The 22745-nt window shown below is 39.4% G+C and overlaps 1 long non-coding RNA gene across 1 annotated transcript in view; it reads left to right on the top strand.

Annotated features, from left to right (window-relative positions):
• Nucleotides 1-20704: 20704 nt before the first annotated feature.
• The window catches only part of LOC145643426 (uncharacterized), a 3993-nt gene continuing 1952 nt past the window's right edge, over nt 20705-22745 (top strand). Inside the window, exon 1 of the long non-coding RNA XR_014115834.1 lies at nt 20705-20810. This is a non-coding gene — a long non-coding RNA (uncharacterized LOC145643426). The remainder of the gene's footprint in view (nt 20811-22745) is intronic.

Here is a 22745-nt window from a genome sequence, read left to right as displayed (position 1 = left end):
CATGTTGGTGATATTTGTCATTGTTTCATACACATATTACTTAAATTATGGAAACTATGTAATTCTAAAACATGTGGCAATGTGACAAATATACATTAACCTCGAAACTCTCTGACTTACCTGTGACTCATTTATAAATGAGTTCTTTCAAATCAAAGTGTATTTATATAACGCTTTTTACAACAGATGTTGTCACAAAACAGCTTTACAAATGATCAAGTCCAAGCTCTCAGGGAGCAAGCCAAGGGCAACAGTTCTAGACAAATCTCCCTAGAGGAAGAAATAAGAGGAAGAAACTTTGAGAGGAAGCAAGTCTCAAAAGGGGGGCCCATCCTCCTCTGCTCAACAATGGTCACCACAATAATAACAATTAAAAAAAAAAATAAATGTAACAAATTAAAAAATAAGCAATTAATGTCTAGTCCAACTTTCTAGAGGTCCTGTTCTTGTCCTGAGGTGTGCATTCCTGATGTGTTGTCTTGTATGTTAATTCACTATGATGATCTGATCACAGCAGTTGGTGCAACATCCAGGCCCTTCTGAGTCTGTCAGCGTTCAAAATCAGATTTATCACCTCTGGTTTGGTGTCAGATAAAGTAATAAGAATCACAGTAACACTGCTACTAAGCCAGTAAGTGGAGGGGCCATAATTGTAAAAATATGTATACAGTTCTGGTTTGACCATTTGAGCAGTAACTGAGTCAGAAATCAGACTTCAAAATGCTGTTCTCAATTTAAAGAATGTACGATGTATGGTAGCTAGGTCTGACATTGAGGATTTTAGAGGGGATCTCATTTTTTTAAGATGGTGAATTAGAGAGTAAGAATTTTAGTTCTTTTTTTCAAATGTATTTGATCTTATAGGATTTAATGTCTGTACTGGATCTGAAAACCCCCTTGTCCTGTAACAGATAACTTTATTATATATCTCTAGGATTAGGTAAAACCATGCATATTAAATGTAATATGTTTTAAACCATTTTATTCTTAGATTTAGTGCTTAGATTTTTGCCAAGGCCCAATCCCCTCTCATTTTTCCTCCTACCCCTTGTTTTCAAGTGTCATCTTGCCCCTTGGGACTGAGTTACAAAGTGTAGTGGTTGAAATCTTCCCCCTTTCTTCTGCATCCATTTTATCAATGATTCACAAGGGATTCTGAGACCTTTCACACTCAATTTGGAGTGTGACTCTGAAAACCTTCAGTTTGGAGGGCCATTTAGCACTAACAGTGCACCCTAGCCCTCTATCGGACACCCAACCCTTACTTATGAACACCGCATATAGAGGGCCAGGGCTAAGTGGTAGGGTCAAGGGGTGAAATGTGATTGGGCCCAAGTGAAGGTGTATGAGGCAGAGGAAAATGGGAAATAATGATGTTTCTGTGGACCACAATGACTGGATTTAGAACATCTGTGCTAGCTGAGCTGTTTTTAAAAAGAAACACACGTGGCCTGAGCGAGCTGTTAGTCGTGGTTTTGGTCCTTGTGGTTTTAACCAGCGCTTTTTAGTATTAAGTGTAACGGCTCCTAGCAAAGGCAGAGTCTAATTATAACTGATCACCCAGGCTCTGTTTAACTGGCTTGTCAAATATCTTTCAAATACATAATAAATAGAATAATACAAATATTTACACTTTATTACAAGAAAAAAGGATTTGTGCTGGAGGGGACAGCCATAGTTTAAAACACCGTTCATTACCAAAAAAACAACCCACTCTATTGCTGATTTTATGTATTTATGCTGTATGATGTTTGCTGTATTTATGTATTTTATGTTTATAAAGTGTTATGGCTACACTATAAGTAGTGTATTCAGTTTTTGTCCACCAGTAGACTGGCTGTGTTACATGGCTACTTTAACGGTAAGTCGTCAACAAGGAGGATTTTTCAGCCTTCAGGTGGCTTCTCAAGCCTCGTCTTTCTTCCCCCACAGACCCCCCCACACTGAAACCACAACATGCATGTCTGGTTCACAGCGGCACCAGGGGCCCTGTGGGCTCTGTGAAACTACACAATGAAAAAACAGACCTCAGGTGTTCTCGGGACTCACAAGACACTACATTACTGTGGGGGACTTAGTGAAGTCCTTGTGCACTTCAGCGAAGTACTGCTGAGAGAGTTCTGCACTGAGTTCTGGAGTCAGTGTGTGTCCACAGTGGTAGTGGAGTTCTGGGTGTAGAGTTGTCAGTGTGTGCTGGGAGGTTAGTGGTGTTTCCATAGTGACAATGCTACTGAGTTTGTGTATTCTCTTCACTGAAAGTGAGTGTAAAATTCTCTTTTAATGCTGAATTGCATGAAATTGTACATTTATTTGTTAATATAAAAATGTTATTTAAGCAAGCTGACTTTTCAGGGAACTGGAAAAATATTTTACTTAACAAATAATTATTAAATATTTCTGCATATCTTATGATTCCATCTTATGAAGTCTGTGTACTTTTTAATATAGTTAAAATATAATTATATTATATTTTCTGGTATACGTTTCTATAGACTACACTGTAGTAAAGAGTAGAACACAATTACATGTTATTGCTTTAGTACGTCTTTGTCTCCATGTGCTTTTGTATGTTTTAGTTTGTAGCTCCTCCCCTGCTCTGCCCCTTGACATGTGTCTCATGTGAGTTTTGTCTCTTATCCCTCCCAGTAATTGTTCCCAGATATTCCCTGTTTGTCTCCTGCTGTATAAATACACTAATGCTAATGTCTGCAGTCATGGTCAGTGTATGACCCTACTTTCATGTAAATACTTGTGTCATGAAATAACTCAGCTCAGTGAATACATCAAATATAACATACAAGCAGTGTTCTTAATTTTAGTGGTGTGAGAAAAATATGGTTTGTGGACTAAATCGTGGTAGAAATGTATTTGATAAGTGTATGGCATCTTAATGTGAATATGTGCAGTTTTTAAAATCAGTACACATTTTGCTCTCCATACACCTTATGAACACCCCAGAAGAAGGAGGAGACTGTTCTGGTCTGAGAGCTCAGGATGTCTGACGTCTGCTGTGGTTTCATTTCTCACAGTTCCAAGCAGTGGGTACCAGAGCAGAATCTAAAGCCCATTTTAGACCAGAAGTGACAACCGTGCTGCTTCTGCACCTCTGCAGCTAAGCTGTGGTCACACACTCACAAGCTCAATTTTGTTCTAGTCTATTTCTTGCCTTATACCATGACAGGCTTATCAGTGATTTCTAGCTAGAAATAGTACAAAATACTACATTTATTCTGTAATGTGTAGTTTAATAATCAAAACAGCACAATTCTGACTGCTGGGTCTATACTAGTGTAAAATTGGGATAAAGGATGATGAAACACAGACTAAAACTAGGACTAGGCTCCAATGTGTTCTCAATGGCAGGTCCAGTTTGACTGTAATTTAGTACAAAACAGGTTTAGTATGAGTAGGACTGGTATGGTTACTGATCATTTGGGTAATATTGTGTACTGTGAGGAGAGATGTCAGTACTTCACTGAGAAAAGGGACTGCTCATGTACTACCCAAACCATGTCTATGTTCAAAGCGTGATTAATAGAGTTTATCAAAATTCAAATAGGGTCTTATTGTGAGTAATGCAGGTTTTTGTTGTTTGTTTTCGACTCATTCAGTAAATCCAGAACTTCAGATTACTCACAAAAAATCTTAAAGAACCTTTCTACATAAGCAATGGTCCACAACAAATTATTGTGAAGCGGAAACTGAAAAATCACCAAACAAAAAGCAGGTCTGTAAACTACATTTTAAAACTATAAACTTAGAAATAGGAGTTTGAGAATAGAGTGACAGGATAATACTGTTTGTTTCTCTCCTCTACATCAGACTCCACCCCCTTTGCTTTATAATGAGCATGTGTGTCTCCTATATGGTTTCACAGATGCAGCATCATAGTCAATGTGGGGTTGCAAGTAAGTAAGTAAAGCACATTTCACACATTGCACCCAGTGTACCCAGATTAGCAATACATATGTGAGGAGGAAGAGATGTATGCTGGGAACTCTCACATCTGTAAACTGGTAACTGTTTCCACAGTGACATCAGTGACAGTGTGTGTGTGTGTGTGTGTGTGTGTGTGTGTGTGTGTGTGTGTGTGTATGGGAGCATGTATTTGTGAGTGTGGGTGCATGTGTGTGTGTTTTGGGGTGGGCAGGGGTGTATGACTTTTGCAGGTTTATCACTTTGTACATTTACTATGTTTTTAAAATGATATCTTTCTCCAAGTCCTTCAAATGTGGTTCTGGCCATCACACACAGCAGTGTGTGTGTGTGCTGCAGATAGAAGTTCATCAGAGTTTCATTTGAATACACTTCCTCTCCACTATAAGTGCACTAATGCAAAAACATAAGAGGACACCAAACCAAACTATAAAAAAAAGGAAAAATGTAGGATAAGCGCCCTCTGAAGACCATTTGGTGAGAGGGGAAGGTGAGTGGCTACAGCTGAGGAAGCACCAGGGGCTCCTGTCTGGGTCTCACTGGGCAGCCATATGCAGGGCAGCTGTGTACAGCACAGGTTCTGAACTTGGCTGAAGGGTGCAGGTTGAGCATCTTGGACATCAGTCACGCTGCCTTGGAGATGAAAGATATTTGGTCTGTGGTATTGGTCTACAACTCTAAACATGTTTTACTAAAGTAAGTCCTCATTTGGTCCTTTTAATGAAATCTACATCTTTAAGTACAAACCCCATCTCTAAGTAAAACTCTATATCATCTCTTGGAAACATTGAAATAAAAAATGAAAAAAAAATAAATAGCAAAGCATTAGCCATTAGATTAGAACATATTATCCCATCACTGATACACCCTGATCAAACTGGTTTCATCAGAGGAGACACTCAGCCATTAACAGGGTAGACTACTTAACCTAATACTGTGACGGTGGCAGTTCAGAGGAAGCGAGAGGCAAGGTTGCGCCAAAGTGCTCTTTATTTTCCATTGTCAATATGTGACGGTACCACTACTAATGACAAACACTACTCTGTTCCAATAGTCCTTGTAGCGATGTACACGTTGGGAGTGAGCAGTCCGACGGGCCACTAATGTGCTGCACGCTCTCTTGACCTGTGAGTTTAAATAGAGTGAATGAACAAGAACAGGTGAAGGTGATTAGTAGGCAGGAGACTGGGAATGAGGCAGGTGTTTAGTGTGATCCCTAGCAGGAGTGGGCGTGTCCCTCCCTCTGGCTGCCCGGCCAACCGTGACAAATACGTTACACCTCACTCCACATATTAGAAACTGCTATGCATAGAAGGCCTTCAGTAAAGAAAACTGGAAGTTTTTCTCCTCACATTTTATCTTTAACACCACACCTAAGGCCACAGTCAGTACTAATGTAATAACACCACAAAATGTGCATAGAGGTACTAGGCAAGGAAGCCCACTCTCTCTATTGCTGTTCTCAGTTCTTATATTTATACATTTTTTATTACTATTTTTACTTTTTTTTGGGGGGGGGGTTTGTCTTTTTAGTTTTTATTTGTTGTTGTTGTTGTTGTTGTTGTTACAGTGCAGTGCACACTAGCCTACAGCCTCAATTAGTTACTTTACAGATATTCACCATTTAGCAAACAGTTGTTAAACAGCTTTTGACAGCTTTAACAACAAAAAGAACAAAGTAACAAAGAGAAAAGGAGAGAAAATGTTTCTACTTCCTGTGATAACTGTTGGGTTGTGATGACATTGTACTGTCTACATCCAAAGTGGTCTTTACTTTGGTGACTCCTTTAGTGGTTCTGTGTCAGTGGGTGGATTTCACAGCTTCAATTAAGTAGTTTTTTTCTCAATAGTATGAAAACTACAACATGATCATAGACTGCTGCACTCCACCTGTACTTTATGAATAATATGAATGTTATCAGACCATCCTCATGTTTACCTGATTAAATGATCAAAGTTTATTTTGATCAGCATGAATTCTAGAGCTCTTCCTGTCTGATCTCTCTAATATTTGCTAAGCTAACATTCAGTTTGGTCCTCTGATCACTTTAAGTGCAGGAGTGAAATGATGTGACCAAACAGTGCTGAGGGGGATCACTGTGTAGCACTACTTCTTACTGCAGGATCACTTTACTGAGGATGGGGACTGAACACTGGGAAGCTCAGGAGGAAGTGATGACACTAGAAAGACACTGTTTCACTGTTAGATTTAGTCTGTATGTGAGAGAGAAAGAAGTGGAGGAATAATTTATTTTGCACTTGAACACACTTCCCCTCTACTGTGGACATTAGTGGGTGGTGAATTTCAGTGGAGTTCTACTGAGAGAGTTGTAGAGTTCCAGGTCATAGTTGTGTGGTGATTCCCACAGACAAACTGTAGTCTGGGCTACAGTTTTCAGTGTTCAATGCACTGTAGTTTTGTAGAGTGTATAAGATGTGTAGCAGCGTTACTGCTGTAGCTGTGTGTGGTGTGTTGTGGAATGCAGCTGTGTTTTTATCTACAGGTGTGTTTTTACTTTCTTTTTGGAAATGATGTGCAGACGAAGTCCTGTGAAGCGTTTGAGGTTCTTCCTTATTGTACTGCTAAAGGATTCGAAGCATTGGAGCATTGAAAGCTGGTGACAAAACAGCGACACCTGGTGGTTCTCAGAAATTATAGCAGGCATCGATTCAAAACTGCGCAGCACTATAAACAATACAACAGTCCACCGCCTTCATATTTCATTAAAAAAAATGATGATCAGTAATGATGTTTAGTAATTAAATTCTACAATAATTAGTTTAAAATTATTGTTTCCCCTTTTATGTGAAAACATAATACAAAACTGTACTGGGAGACAACAGGCTGATGTAATGAAACATTTACCCTCCCTTTTGGGTTCTATAATTTGCACATTTCCAATTTTTTAGTAAAAAGATAAAGCTTCCAAGTTATAGGACAGTGCCAAACTTATGAAACAGTCTCAACCTCATCCTGTGTATCTGTGATGTTTGAAGCTTCAAACACGATTAGTCACATGTTATTAGTAACTTTAGTGGGAATGTTAGTGGTAATAACTTTAGTGGGAATGTTAGTGGTAGTAACTTTAGTGGGAAGGGAGAGGGAGAGAAGGAAGGAGGGAGGGAGAGAGACAATCTATAATCAATATAATCAGACATCTTATAACTTGATGGTCATGCATCCATCATACCAACATCTATTGGGAAACCTCTTAGTGATTTCCAGTACCATCATCATTTGGCTGGTACCATCAGTACCATCAGGTGACTGGACCTGGAGCAATTAAGTATGTCATATATAATAATAATGGAGTATGTCATATATAATAATAATTAATTATGTCATATGTAATAATAGCCATTTTACATGTACATGTGCAGCCATGTTTAATAGTGAAGGCCTTTATCCTGTGTGTTTCTGCAGGCTGCATGTTGGTAGGGATTCTGAGGACAGACGTCATCACTGCATACACAGGAGACTCAGTACTGCTGCCCTGCTCCTGTACTGACCCACAAGCCAAACCTGAGAGTTTCACCTGGCAGAAATACAACACAAGAAAACAAACATGGGACATGATCACCAATAAGAGTGAACAGTATAGAAACAGAGTTCAGCTGGGTACTGCTCATTCTCCAGGAAAGCTCTCTCTACTCATATCACACCTGACTGAAGAGGATGAGGGAGACTACAGGTGTTCTCTTAACCAGTGGAACTATAAAGCCATCAGACTCACCATTAAAGGTAAAACACTGTATTTGATCCAAATCCAACTGCAAATGATAAATCCAGCTTTAAGGTTTTCTTATGTATCCACACTAGCAAAGTCTTGGTTGTCTGAGTTACTTGTAGACTTTCTGCTGTCATATTTGTTGTTGTGCTGTCATCTGTGCACATTACCAGTAATGTTTAGTTCAGTGATGGTCAAATACTCCTTTAATTGTAACAAATATCTTGTGCAGTTCAAGTAAGAATTTCTCAGGTTTTTAACACACATGCTTCTTTGTTTTGGTTTTTCTGTTCCGACCCCTCGTTTGGTTTTCCTGTCACTGTTTTCATCTTTGTCTAGTTTGCATTCGTTAACCTTTGTATAAATATCCCTTGTTTTATCGTCTTGGTTGTGGGTATCTGAATGTGCGCTCTCTCGTCCTCCCGTGAGTTTATTGTTGTTTGGTAACGTTATTAGCCTGGTCGTTATTCTAGTGTTTACTGTTTAACTTCCTTCTTGCTAATGATGTGCAGACGAAGTCCTGTGAAGCGTTTGAGGTTCTTCCTTATTGTACTGCTGAAGGATTCGAAGCGTTGGAGCATTGAAAGCTGGTGACAAAACAGCGACACCTGGTGGTTTTCAGAAATTATAGCAGCTAAAGATTCAAAACTGCGCAGCATTATAAACAATACAACACTGCACCGCCTTCATATGTCATTAAAAAAAATGGATGATCAGTAATGATGTTTAGCAATTCAATTCTGAAATAATTTGTGTAAAATCATTGTTTCCCTTTTATGTAAAAACAACAGGTTGGCGTTATGAAACGTTTACTCTCGCTTTTGACTTCTATAATTAGCACATTTACAATTTTTTTTTAGTAAAAAGATAAAGCTTCCAAGTTATAGGACAGTGGCAAACTTATGAAACAGTCTCACCCTCATCCTGTGCTTCAGTGACATCTGAAGCTTCGACCATCATTAGTCACGTGTTGTTAGTAACTTTAGTGGTAATATTAATGGTAATATTAACTTTAGTAGCAATAGTAACTGATACAAGCTTCGGTACACTGTTTGATACGAGCTTTGATGCCTTAGTATTAAATGATACATCATAATTTTATTGTTTCTGCACAGTTCCTGTATCATGTTTCTCCCTTTTTGGTGTTCCATTTAGTCAGTGTTTATTTTTCATCATTTTGTTAATTTTGCCGTTGTGTCCACCTGTTTTGCAAATGAAGAACTTTCGTTTACACATGTGCATCAAGTCCTGTCTGCCTCTGCGTTACATAATCGTTCTGAAAACTGCACAGTGTGCAGATCATTAATGTTGGTGGACCAGCTGGATCAAAATCACTAATGTGTTCTTATTTTAGATTTTTGATTTAAAACATCTAAAATAAGAAGCAAGGCTTTGCTATGACAAGTTGCAAATGGGCATAAACAAACAGTCATAAAAGTTGATTTAGTCAATGTTGATGTTAGCTTGACATTACAAGTGACATATTTGGAGCTTCTGTTACTGTAATTATTTACCCCTGTCCCACTTACCTACAACCAAAGGCAGAGGTGCAGGCAAAGGTTTAATGCACATAAAACTACAAAATGTATCTGATTCCAAATTATGCCTGTAATTACAATTTATATTCTGAAGAGAATGCTCTACTGCATTGTCTAGCATGTGTTATGAGAATATGCATAACCACCTTTCTAAAATTCCTGTCTTAATACATCCTGCTTTTTCAGTGGTTCTGTCAGCCTAACATAGGATTTGACCTACTAAACTTGCAGTGCAGAGATTGGATACTTTACAGGAAACTGGTGTCAGCACTCTAAATATATATAAAAATATAGCTGGCTCTTCACTCGGCCTCAATCTACCGGTGTAGAGAATTTTGACTACACCTTTGGATTTCCCCTCTCTTCAGAAATTATGAGTGATTAACATCATCTGCGAGTGTCTGGACTCCATCAGTGTCATTGCAAATAGTAGACGGAGAGCCGAGCTTCATAAGTTAAATGTAGCAAAGGGTTAAAGAAGGTGAAGTGGGTGGCCAGGCCGGGAACAGTAGAGTATGTCTGCTGAGGCATAGAGAGAGAGAGAGAGAGAGAGAGAGAGAGAGCACAAGCCCAAGGGAGAGATTTCTCCAAATGTACGTCTTCAGCCCACCAACTCTGCTCCAGCTCCACTCTCAGCTCTGCTCCAGCATTAACTCCACACGGTTCAGAATTTCTTTATTCTTATCTTGATTGATCAACAGCAGAGTTTGTCCAACACTGACTAATCAAAGAGTGACCACATACGAGCAGCATCCCTGTCATAGCACATCCGAGAGGAACCCACAGCTGGTAGAGTGATTTACTGTCCTGAATAACAATTGATGAATAACAATATCTCTGCAATAGACCACAGATGACCACAGCAGTTGGGGCAAACAAGAACAAGACTTCATAGTTGAGAGTTTGGCCTACACATATGAATATGTTATGATTTTCTTGGTTGAAATGACATAGTATGCCATGACAAATGACGTTGTAGCTCAGTCTCTCTCAGTGTACACACATCTCAGCTACCTGTATGAGGGCATTATGGAATTTGTAGTTCATGAAGCATTTATGTATAAAGACTTGTAATTTTGCTCTTTTTTTTAATCTTAATTTTGTAGCTGCTTGGGTTGAGGCTTTAGATTAGAATTTTCTGGAATGTCTATGGAACTAATGACCAATATGCTTCCAGATCCAAGACTGTTGAATAAATGTGTGATCACTGTTCTCCCTCTGACATATGCTGCCTGCTAAGGCATCTTATTTAGGTTTAATTTAAAGGCAGCATAAGACACTAAATCTGCAGTATAAATAATCTTTCACACCGAACACGAGAAAAATCTGCCTGGTGAAAAACCTCATTCACTTGAAGGGGCAAGAGCTTTACTTGCTTCTTTCTGAAAGAAAAGCAGCTGCTATTCTTATACTAATTATTAAAACAATGTCACAAGTAGTGTTAGCTGTTTTCTGAAGGACTACGTTCCCCAAAATTACACGATACCAAGACCGCCCATAATCCCCTCATTTTGCTCCACCCATGTGAAAACATGAGCGAGGTGGCAGTTAGATGTGACCGACGCTTAAGTCTTCATACATGATGGGAATGGAAATCTAATTAGAATGGGAATCTAACTGGATCATTTCTGTTACTCAGACCTTTGCCTGTACAGACAACACCAGACCCCTCACTAGACACACAGACAAACTCAGTGAGATCAGGTGGAAAACTGAACAAACATCAGCACTTCAAGAATCTGTAGCATTTGTTGTATGTGCCACTTGATTGCTGTAACAGCTGGAGTGCCGCAGGGCGCGGAGCAGGACGTACAGACTCCCTCGACTTTGACAGACATTTAATAACACGTAACGCTTACGACGACGGCACTCACAAAACATAAACGGATAACACGAATACACGTAACACTGCAGGAACACTAACGACGGCAACACAAACATATACGTTTAACATGAATACACGTAGGACTAGCAACACAAACAATGACCAACACTAATGCACACACCAACAGGGGTTTAACTACACACACACACACACAACATTAAACCAGGGGCAGGTGTGTGCCATCATGGGGGCGTGGTTACAGAACAAAAAGTGACTTCAACTGCAGGCGGTGGGCCGTACCACGTGACCAGTGGCGAGGGGAGCGTTTTGTGACAATTGCTGACTTAATATAAAGAATTCTAGTGAAGGCTTCCACACTGATGCGCTATCACAGAGTTACATATATTGTGTCTGACCTTTATTTAACTGTTAGTTTTATGGCATTACTTAAGACATTCACAATCATATAAACATCAAAATGGAACACTTTATTTCAGGACCAGGGCAAACGCATCACTTTCAGTACAAAGTAATTTACAACAGAGTCATATGGGAGTTTCATTTCAGCTTCATCACCCAGTTTCAAGAACAGGAAGGTACTACATGGTTTGAGGTGCTCACATCTGTTCAGTTTTACTAGTTGCCTCACTTGGTAAGTGACATCTAATCATTATTATCACATACTGAAGGTCTTCTATTGGTGTGTTTCTGTAGGCTGTATACTGGAACATCACAGGATCTTCGAAATCACTGCATACACAGGAGGCTCAGTACTGCTGCCTTGTTCCTGCACTGACCTACACACCAAACCTGAGAATTTCACCTGGAAGAAACGCAACACAAACAGAAACACATGGGACGTGATCACCAGTGAGAGTGAACAGTACAGAAACAGAGTTCAGATGGGTACTGCTCACTCTCCAGGAAAGCTCTCTCTACTCATATCACACCTGACTGAAGAGGATGAGGGAGAATACAGGTGTTATTTTAACCAGTGGAACTATAAATACATCAGACTCACCATTAAAGGTAAAACACCGTATTTGATCCAAATCTAACTGCAAATGATAAATCCAGGTTTAAGGTTTTCTTATGTATCCACACTAGCAAAGTCTTGGTTGTCTGAGTTACTTGTAGACTTTCTGCTGTCATATTTGTTGTTGTGCTGTCATCTGTGCACATTACCAGTAACGTTTAGTTCAGTGATGGTCAAATACTCCTTTAATTGTAACAAATATCTTGTGCAGTTCAAGTAAGAATTTCTCAGGTTTTTAACACACATGCTTCTTTGTTTTGGTTTTTCTGTTCCGACCCCTCGTTTGGTTTTTCTGTCACTGTTTTCATCTTTGTCTAGTTTGCATTCGTTAACCTTTGTATAAATATCCCTTGTTTTATCGTCTTGGTTGTGGGTATCTGAATGTGCGCTCTCTCGTCCTCCCATGAGTTTATTGTTGTTTGGTAACGTTATTAGCCTGGTCGTTATTCTAGTGTTTACTGTTTAACTTCCTTCTTGGTAATGATGTGCAGATGAAGTCTTGTGAAGCGTTTGAGGTTCTTCCTTATTGTACTGCTGAAGGATTCGAAGCGTTGGAGTATTGAAAGCTGGTGACAAAACAGCGACACCTGGTGGTTTTCAGAAATTATAGCAGCTAAAGATTCAAAACTGGGCAGCATTATAAACAATACAACACTGCACCGCCTTCATATGTCATTAAAAAAAATGGATGATCAGTAATGATGTTTAGCAATTAAATTCTGAAATAATTTGTGTAAAATCATTGTTTCCCTTTTATGTAAAAACAACAGGTTGGCGTTATGAAACGTTTACTCTCGCTTTTGACTTCTATAATTAGCACATTTACAATTTTTTTTTAGTAAAAAGATAAAGCTTCCAAGTTATAGGACAGTGGCAAACTTATGAAACAGTCTCACCCTCATCCTGTGCTTCAGTGACATCTGAAGCTTCGACCATCATTAGTCACGTGTTGTTAGTAACTTTAGTGGTAATATTAATGGTAATATTAACTTTAGTAGCAATAGTAACTGATACAAGCTTCGGTACACTGTTTGATACGAGCTTTGATGCCTTAGTATTAAATGATACATCATAATTTTATTGTTTCTGCACAGTTCCTGTATCATTTTTCTCCCTTTTTGGTGTTCCATTCAGTCAGTGTTTATTTTTCATCATTTTGTTAATTTTGCCGTTGTGTCCACCTGTTTTGCAAATGAAGAACTTTCGTTTACACATGTGCATCAAGTCCTGTCTGCCTCTGCGTTACATAATCGTTCTGAAAACTGCACAGTGTGCAGATCATTAATGTTGGTGGACCAGCTGGATCAAAATCACTAATGTGTTCTTATTTTAGATTTTTGATTTAAAACATCTAAAATAAGAAGCAAGGCTTTGCTATGACAAGTTGCAAATGGGCGTAAACAAACAGTCATAAAAGTTGATTTAGTCAATGTTGATGTCAGCTTGACATTACAAGTGACATATTTGGAGCTTCTGTTACTGTAATTATTTACCCCTGTCCCACTTACCTACAACCAAAGGCAGAGGTGCAGGCAAAGGTTTAATGCACATAAAACTACAAAATGTATCTGATTCCAAATTATGCCTGTAATTACAATTTATATTCTGAAGAGAATGCTCTACTGCATTGTCTAGCATGTGTTATGAGAATATGCATAACCACCTTTCTAAAATTCCTGTCTTAATACATCCTGCTTTTTCAGTGGTTCTGTCAGCCTAACATAGGATTTGACCTACTAAACTTGCAGTGCAGAGATTGGATACTTTACAGGAAACTGGTGTCAGCACTCTAAATATATATAAAAATATAGCTGGCTCTTCACTCGGCCTCAATCTACCAGTGTAGAGAATTTTGACTACACCTTTGGATTTCCCCTCTCTTCAGAAATTATGAGTGATTAACATCATCTGCGAGTGTCTGGACTCCATCAGTGTCATTGCAAATAGTACACGGAGAGCCGAGCTTCATAAGTTAAATGTAGCAAAGGGTTAAAGAAGGTGAAGTGGGTGGCCAGGCCGGGAACAGTAGAGTATGTCTGCTGAGGCATAGAGAGAGAGAGAGAGAGAGAGAGAGCACAAGCCCAAGGGAGAGATTTCTCCAAATGTACGTCTTCAGCCCACCAACTCTGCTCCAGCTCCACTCTCAGCTCTGCTCCAGCATTAACTCCACACGGTTCAGAATTTCTTTATTCTTATCTTGATTGATCAACAGCAGAGTTTGTCCAACACTGACTAATCAAAGAGTGACCACATACGAGCAGCATCCCTGTCATAGCACATCCGAGAGGAACCCACAGCTGGTAGAGTGATTTACTGTCCTGAATAACAATTGATGAATAACAATATCTCTGCAATAGACCACAGATGACCACAGCAGTTGGGGCAAACAAGAACAAGACTTCATAGTTGAGAGTTTGGCCTACACATATGAATATGTTATGATTTTCTTGGTTGAAATGACATAGTATGCCATGACAAATGACGTTGTAGCTCAGTCTCTCTCAGTGTACACACATCTCAGCTACCTGTATGAGGGCATTATGGAATTTGTAGTTCATGAAGCATTTATGTATAAAGACTTGTAATTTTGCTCTTTTTTTTAATCTTAATTTTGTAGCTGCTTGGGTTGAGGCTTTAGATTAGAATTTTCTGGAATGTCTATGGAAATAATGACCAATATGCTTCCAGATCCAAGACTGTTGAATAAATGTGTGATCACTGTTCTCCCTCTGACATATGCTGCCTGCTAAGGCATCTTATTTAGGTTCAATTTAAAGGCAGCATAAGACACTAAATCTGCAGTATAAATAATCTTTCACACCGAACACGAGAAAAATCTGCCTGGTGAAAAACCTCATTCACTTGAAGGGGCAAGAGCTTTACTTGCTTCTTTCTGAAAGAAAAGCAGCTGCTATTCTTATACTAATTATTAAAACAATGTCACAAGTAGTGTTAGCTGTTTTCTGAAGGACTACGTTCCCCAAAATTACACGATACCAAGACCGCCCATAATCCCCTCATTTTGCTCCACCCATGTGAAAACATGAGCGAGGTGGCAGTTAGATGTGACCGACGCTTAAGTCTTCATACATGATGGGAATGGAAATCTAATTAGAATGGGAATCTAACTGGATCATTTCTGTTACTCAGACCTTTGCCTGTACAGACAACACCAGACCCCTCACTAGACACACAGACAAACTCAGTGAGATCAGGTGGAAAACTGAACAAACATCAGCACTTCAAGAATCTGTAGCATTTGTTGTATGTGCCACTTGATTGCTGTAACAGCTGGAGTGCCGCAGGGCGCGGAGCAGGACGCACAGACTCCCTCGACTTTGAAAGACATTTATTGATACTTAACGCTTACGACGACGGCACTCACACAACATAAACGGATAACACGAATACACGTAACACTGCAGGAACACTAACGACGGCAACACGAAAATATACGTTTAACATGAATACACGTAGGACTAGCAACACAAACAATGACCAACACTAATGCACACACTAACAGGGGTTTAACTACACACACACACACACAACATTAAACCAGGGGCAGGTGTGTGCCATCATGGGGGCGTGGTTACAGAACAAAAAGTGACTTCAACTGCAGGCGGTGGGCCGTACCACGTGACCAGTGGCGAGGGGAGCGTTTTGTGACAATTGCTGACTTAATATAAAGAATTCTAGTGAAGGCTTCCACACTGATGCGCTATCACAGAGTTACATATATTGTGTCTGACCTTTATTTAACTGTTAGTTTTATGGCATTACTTAAGACATTCACAATCATATAAACATCAAAATGGAACACTTTATTTCAGGACCAGGGCAAACGCATCACTTTCAGTACAAAGTAATTTACAACAGAGTCATATGGGAGTTTCATTTCAGCTTCATCACCCAGTTTCAAGAACAGGAAGGTACTACATGGTTTGAGGTGCTCACATCTGTTCAGTTTTACTAGTTGCCTCACTTGGTAAGTGACATCTAATCATTATTATCACATACTGAAGGTCTTCTATTGGTGTGTTTCTGTAGGCTGTATACTGGAACATCACAGGATCTTCGAAATCACTGCATACACAGGAGGCTCAGTACTGCTGCCTTGTTCCTGCACTGACCTACACACCAAACCTGAGAATTTCACCTGGAAGAAACGCAACACAAACAGAAACACATGGGACGTGATCACCAGTGAGAGTGAACAGTACAGAAACAGAGTTCAGATGGGTACTGTTCACTCTCCAGGAAAGCTCTCTCTACTCATATCACACCTGACTGAAGAGGATGAGGGAGAATACAGGTGTTATTTTAACAAGTGGAACTATAAATACATCAGACTCACCATTAAAGGTAAAACACCGTATTTGATCCAAATCTAACTGCAAATGATAAATCCAGGTTTAAGGTTTTCTTATGTATCCACACTAGCAAAGTCTTGGTTGTCTGAGTTACTTGTAGACTTTCTGCTGTCATATTTGTTGTTGTGCTGTCATCTGTGCACATTACCAGTAACGTTTAGTTCAGTGATGGTCAAATACTCCTTTAATTGTAACAAATATCTTGTGCAGTTCAAGTAAGAATTTCTCAGGTTTTTAACACACATGCTTCTTTGTTTTGGTTTTTCTGTTCCGACCCCTCGTTTGGTTTTTCTGTCACTGTTTTCATCTTTGTCTAGTTTGCATTCGTTAACCTTTGTATAAATATCCCTTGTTTTATCGTCTTGGTTGTGGGTATCTGAATGTGCGCTCTCTCGTCCTCCCATGAGTTTATTGTTGTTTGGTAACGTTATTAGCCTGGTCGTTATTCTAGTGTTTACTGTTTAACTTCCTTCTTGCTAATGATGTGCAGACGAAGTCCAGTGAAGCGTTTGAGGTTCTTCCTTATTGTACTGCTGAAGGATTCGAAGCGTTGGAGTATTGAAAGCTGGTGACAAAACAGCGACACCTGGTGGTTTTCAGAAATTATAGCAGCTAAAGATTCAAAACTGCGCAGCATTATAAACAATACAACACTGCACCGCCTTCATATGTCATTAAAAAAAATGGATGATCAGTAATGATGTTTAGCAATTAAATTCTGAAATAATTTGTGTAAAATCATTGTTTCCCTTTTATGTAAAAACAACAGGTTGGCGTTATGAAACGTTTACTCTCGCTTTTGACTTCTATAATTAGCACATTTACAATTTTTTTTTAGTAAAAAGATAAAGCTTCCAAGTTATAGGACAGTGGCAAACTTATGAAACAGTCTCACCCTCATCCTGTGCTTCAGTGACATCTGAAGCTTCGACCATCATTAGTCACGTGTTGTTAGTAACTTTAGTGGTAATATTAATGGTAATATTAACTTTAGTAGCAATAGTAACTGATACAAGCTTCGGTACACTGTTTGATACGAGCTTTGATGCCTTAGTATTAAATGATACATCATAATTTTATTGTTTCTGCACAGTTCCTGTATCATTTTTCTCCCTTTTTGGTGTTCCATTTAGTCAGTGTTTATTTTTCATCATTTTGTTAATTTTGCCGTTGTGTCCACCTGTTTTGCAAATGAAGAACTTTCGTTTACACATGTGCATCAAGTCCTGTCTGCCTCTGCGTTACATAATCGTTCTGAAAACTGCACAGTGTGCAGATCATTAATGTTGGTGGACCAGCTGGATCAAAATCACTAATGTGTTCTTATTTTAGATTTTTGATTTAAAACATCTAAAATAAGAAGCAAGGCTTTGCTATGACAAGTTGCAAATGGGCATAAACAAACAGTCATAAAAGTTGATTTAGTCAATGTTGATGTTAGCTTGACATTACAAGTGACATATTTGGAGCTTCTGTTACTGTAATTATTTACCCCTGTCCCACTTACCTACAACCAAAGGCAGAGGTGCAGGCAAAGGTTTAATGCACATAAAACTACAAAATGTATCTGATTCCAAATTATGCCTGTAATTACAATTTATATTCTGAAGAGAATGCTCTACTGCATTGTCTAGCATGTGTTATGAGAATATGCATAACCACCTTTCTAAAATTCCTGTCTTAATACATCCTGCTTTTTCAGTGGTTCTGTCAGCCTAACATAGGATTTGACCTACTAAACTTGCAGTGCAGAGATTGGATACTTTACAGGAAACTGGTGTCAGCACTCTAAATATATATAAAAATATAGCTGGCTCTTCACTCGGCCTCAATCTACCGGTGTAGAGAATTTTGACTACACCTTTGGATTTCCCCTCTCTTCAGAAATTATGAGTGATTAACATCATCTGCGAGTGTCTGGACTCCATCAGTGTCATTGCAAATAGTACACGGAGAGCCGAGCTTCATAAGTTAAATGTAGCAAAGGGTTAAAGAAGGTGAAGTGGGTGGCCAGGCCGGGAACAGTAGAGTATGTCTGCTGAGGCATAGAGAGAGAGAGAGAGAGAGAGAGAGAGAGAGAGCACAAGCCCAAGGGAGAGATTTCTCCAAATGTACGTCTTCAGCCCACCAACTCTGCTCCAGCTCCACTCTCAGCTCTGCTCCAGCATTAACTCCACACGGTTCAGAATTTCTTTATTCTTATCTTGATTGATCAACAGCAGAGTTTGTCCAACACTGACTAATCAAAGAGTGACCACATACGAGCAGCATCCCTGTCATAGCACATCCGAGAGGAACCCACAGCTGGTAGAGTGATTTACTGTCCTGAATAACAATTGATGAATAACAATATCTCTGCAAGAGACCACAGATGACCACAGCAGTTGGGGCAAACAAGAACAAGACTTCATAGTTGAGAGTTTGGCCTACACATATGAATATGTTATGATTTTCTTGGTTGAAATGACATAGTATGCCATGACAAATGACGTTGTAGCTCAGTCTCTCTCAGTGTACACACATCTCAGCTACCTGTATGAGGGCATTATGGAATTTGTAGTTCATGAAGCATTTATGTATAAAGACTTGTAATTTTGCTCTTTTTTTTAATCTTAATTTTGTAGCTGCTTGGGTTGAGGCTTTAGATTAGAATTTTCTGGAATGTCTATGGAAATAATGACCAATATGCTTCCAGATCCAAGACTGTTGAATAAATGTGTGATCACTGTTCTCCCTCTGACATATGCTGCCTGCTAAGGCATCTTATTTAGGTTCAATTTAAAGGCAGCATAAGACACTAAATCTGCAGTATAAATAATCTTTCACACCGAACACGAGAAAAATCTGCCTGGTGAAAAACCTCATTCACTTGAAGGGGCAAGAGCTTTACTTGCTTCTTTCTGAAAGAAAAGCAGCTGCTATTCTTATACTAATTATTAAAACAATGTCACAAGTAGTGTTAGCTGTTTTCTGAAGGACTACGTTCCCCAAAATTACACGATACCAAGACCGCCCATAATCCCCTCATTTTGCTCCACCCATGTGAAAACATGAGCGAGGTGGCAGTTAGATGTGACCGACGCTTAAGTCTTCATACATGATGGGAATGGAAATCTAATTAGAATGGGAATCTAACTGGATCATTTCTGTTACTCAGACCTTTGCCTGTACAGACAACACCAGACCCCTCACTAGACACACAGACAAACTCAGTGAGATCAGGTGGAAAACTGAACAAACATCAGCACTTCAAGAATCTGTAGCATTTGTTGTATGTGCCACTTGATTGCTGTAACAGCTGGAGTGCCGCAGGGCGCGGAGCAGGACGTACAGACTCCCTCGACTTTGACAGACATTTAATAACACGCAACGCTTACGACGATGGCACTCACAAAACATAAACGGATAACACGAATACACGTAACACTGCAGGAACACTAACGACGGCAACACAAACATATACGTTTAACATGAATACACGTAGGACTAGCAACACAAACAATGACCAACACTAATGCACACACCAACAGGGGTTTAACTACACACACACACACACACAACATTAAACCAGGAGCAGGTGTGTGCCATCATGGGGGCGTGGTTACAGAACAAAAAGTGACTTCAACTGCAGGCGGTGGGCCGTACCACGTGACCAGTGGCGAGGGGAGCGTTTTGTGACAATTGCTGACTTAATATAAAGAATTCTAGTGAAGGCTTCCATACTGATGCGCTATCACAGAGTTACATATATTGTGTCTGACCTTTATTTAACTGTTAGTTTTATGGCATTACTTAAGACATTCACAATCATATAAACATCAAAATGGAACACTTTATTTCAGGACCAGGGCAAATGCATCACTTTCAGTACAAAGTAATTTACAACAGAGTCATATGGGAGTTTCATTTCAGCTTCATCACCCAGTTTCAAGAAAAGGAAGGTACTACATGGTTTGAGGTGCTCACATCTGTTCAGATTTACTAGTTGCCTCACTTGGTAAGTGACATCTAATCATTATTATCACATACTGAAGGTCTTCTTTTGGTGTGTTTCTCTAGGCTGTATACTGGAACATCACAGGATCTCTGAAATCACTGCATACACAGGAGACTCAGTACTGCTGCCTTGTTCCTGCACTGACCTACACACCAAACCTGAGAATTTCACCTGGAGGAAACGCAACACAAACAGAAACTCATGGGACGTGATCTCCAGTGAGAGTGAACAGTACAGAAACAGAGTTCTGCTGGGTACTGTTCACTCTCCAGGAAATCTCTCTCTATTCATATCACACCTGACTGAAGAGGATGAGGGAGACTACAGGTGTTATATTAAAGACAATGAATACACGTACATAAGACTTTATATTTCAGGTAAAACATTATTAGCAACCACATTCCTAATACCAATGAAAACCTCATAAGTCGATTTAGTCTCTCCACCATGAACTTACTTTTTAAACATACAAATAAATGTAATATAAATACATTCACCACACACTTTATTAGACACACATACATCAGATATTACTAAAATTCAAAAACAGGACATTTAAAAGTAGAGAAACACCATTACATATTTATGTATCTAACATGTGGACCACATTATCCTCAGATATTAGTCACCAGACACCCTCTGTCACCAGTCTAGAAGAGTTAAACACAACTAACATTCATTTCACCTGCCCTCACTGAACACTTTCAGTACCTCTAATAAGTGAATGTGTAGGTATAATTACAGACTGTGTCCACCTAGTGTCTTACACAGTTTGTGTGTCACCCTGCACCCAGGACATCACTGGTCAGTTTCTGACCACAGATGTCCCATTATATGTGGATACTGAACCATTCTCCACACGTCAATCCCACTACAGTGCTGGAGGCTTGGTAATGGGTGTTGTGCTGGTATGAGTGGTTCAGGTACAGCAGTGTTACTGGATTCAGTGCTACTGGTAGGCTGAGAGTGTTCTGACAGTGAAAGATATCCAGCCAGCAGTGTTTCAGTGGTCAGACACTGATCATGACTGGAGTTGGAGGATGGTTAACACTAACTGTGTAATAGACCAGATGGGCTAGAACCACTGACTCTACAAATACAAGATTTTTCTCAACCATTCATATTTATCAAATGTGATGGAGCATAAACTATTGCATAAAGAGAGAGAGAAGGAGGGAAGCAGAGAGAGAGAGAAGGAGGGAGGCAGAGAGAGAGAGAGAGAACGAAAAAAAAGAAGAGCAGAGAGAAGAGTCTCCTGTCACAGCTGGTGCTGACACTGAGTTAATTAACACACACTAACACTAACACATCAGGACCAGTCTGAAGTACAAACAATCAGACCAAACCAAATTATTACACTTCAAAAACTAAACTACATCACCCACTGGAACACAAACACAAGCACAAAGCAAAATGCAACGTTATCTGGCCCTAAAACGTCAGTACACGGTAGCAGACGACCTGTACACAGTGACTGACATTAAACACAGAACCACGTTGACAAAGTCCAGACTCAGAGAACACAGCCTGGCCGTCCAGACCAGCCGATAAATGTCATGGCTGCCCGGAGAACTCTGTTAGCAATGTAAATATGACACTGTTGAGACAGAGCTGCACTTCCTCACTGAATGTGAAAAATTCACCCAAATATGGCAAATTTATTTTACAAAATCTGAGACGGTCCACCCCAACTTTAAGTGTCTGTCTAACACTGAAACTGCCCATCCTACTGGGCGAAAAGAAGGAAAGCATCGCTTTAGCTGGGTGATGCATATCTGCCTGCCATAAGATGAGGGACAGTGATTAACCCACCCAAACACACACACAAACACACACACACACACACACACACACACGCATGCACACACAGTTTATAAAAGTTACCTAACTATTTATTATTATTAACTATTTATTATTTTACATCCTTATTATTTATTTATTTCTCTTTCTTTTCACTTCTTCCCTTTTACTTCTTCCAATTATTATTTCAGACCAATTACAGTTTCTCTTCAAGTTCTTTATCATAACAGAATTCTTAATTTCCATAATTGCAAATGTTGTAATGTTCATGTTGTAATTCTGCTTTGGCAATACTACAATACTATAGTTGTATATGGTCATGCCAATAAAGCTTACTGAACTGAAATGAACACACACACACACACACACACACACACACACAGAGAGAGAGAGAGAGAGAGAGAGAGAGAGAGAGAGAGAGACTTGACTCAGAAGTCCCTAATTCATTCATTCAGAAAATGACTGAAGGACACACTGCACCTACAGAGCCCTGCAGCTTCAGACTTAGCCAA

The sequence above is a fragment of the Electrophorus electricus genome, chromosome 2 (assembly GCF_041902795.1).
Source record: "Electrophorus electricus isolate QZ-2024a chromosome 2, ASM4190279v1, whole genome shotgun sequence".
NCBI lineage: Eukaryota > Metazoa > Chordata > Actinopteri > Gymnotiformes > Gymnotidae > Electrophorus > Electrophorus electricus.
Note: the sequence above shows the minus strand (reverse complement) of the source record. Positions and strands in the feature narration are given on the sequence as shown.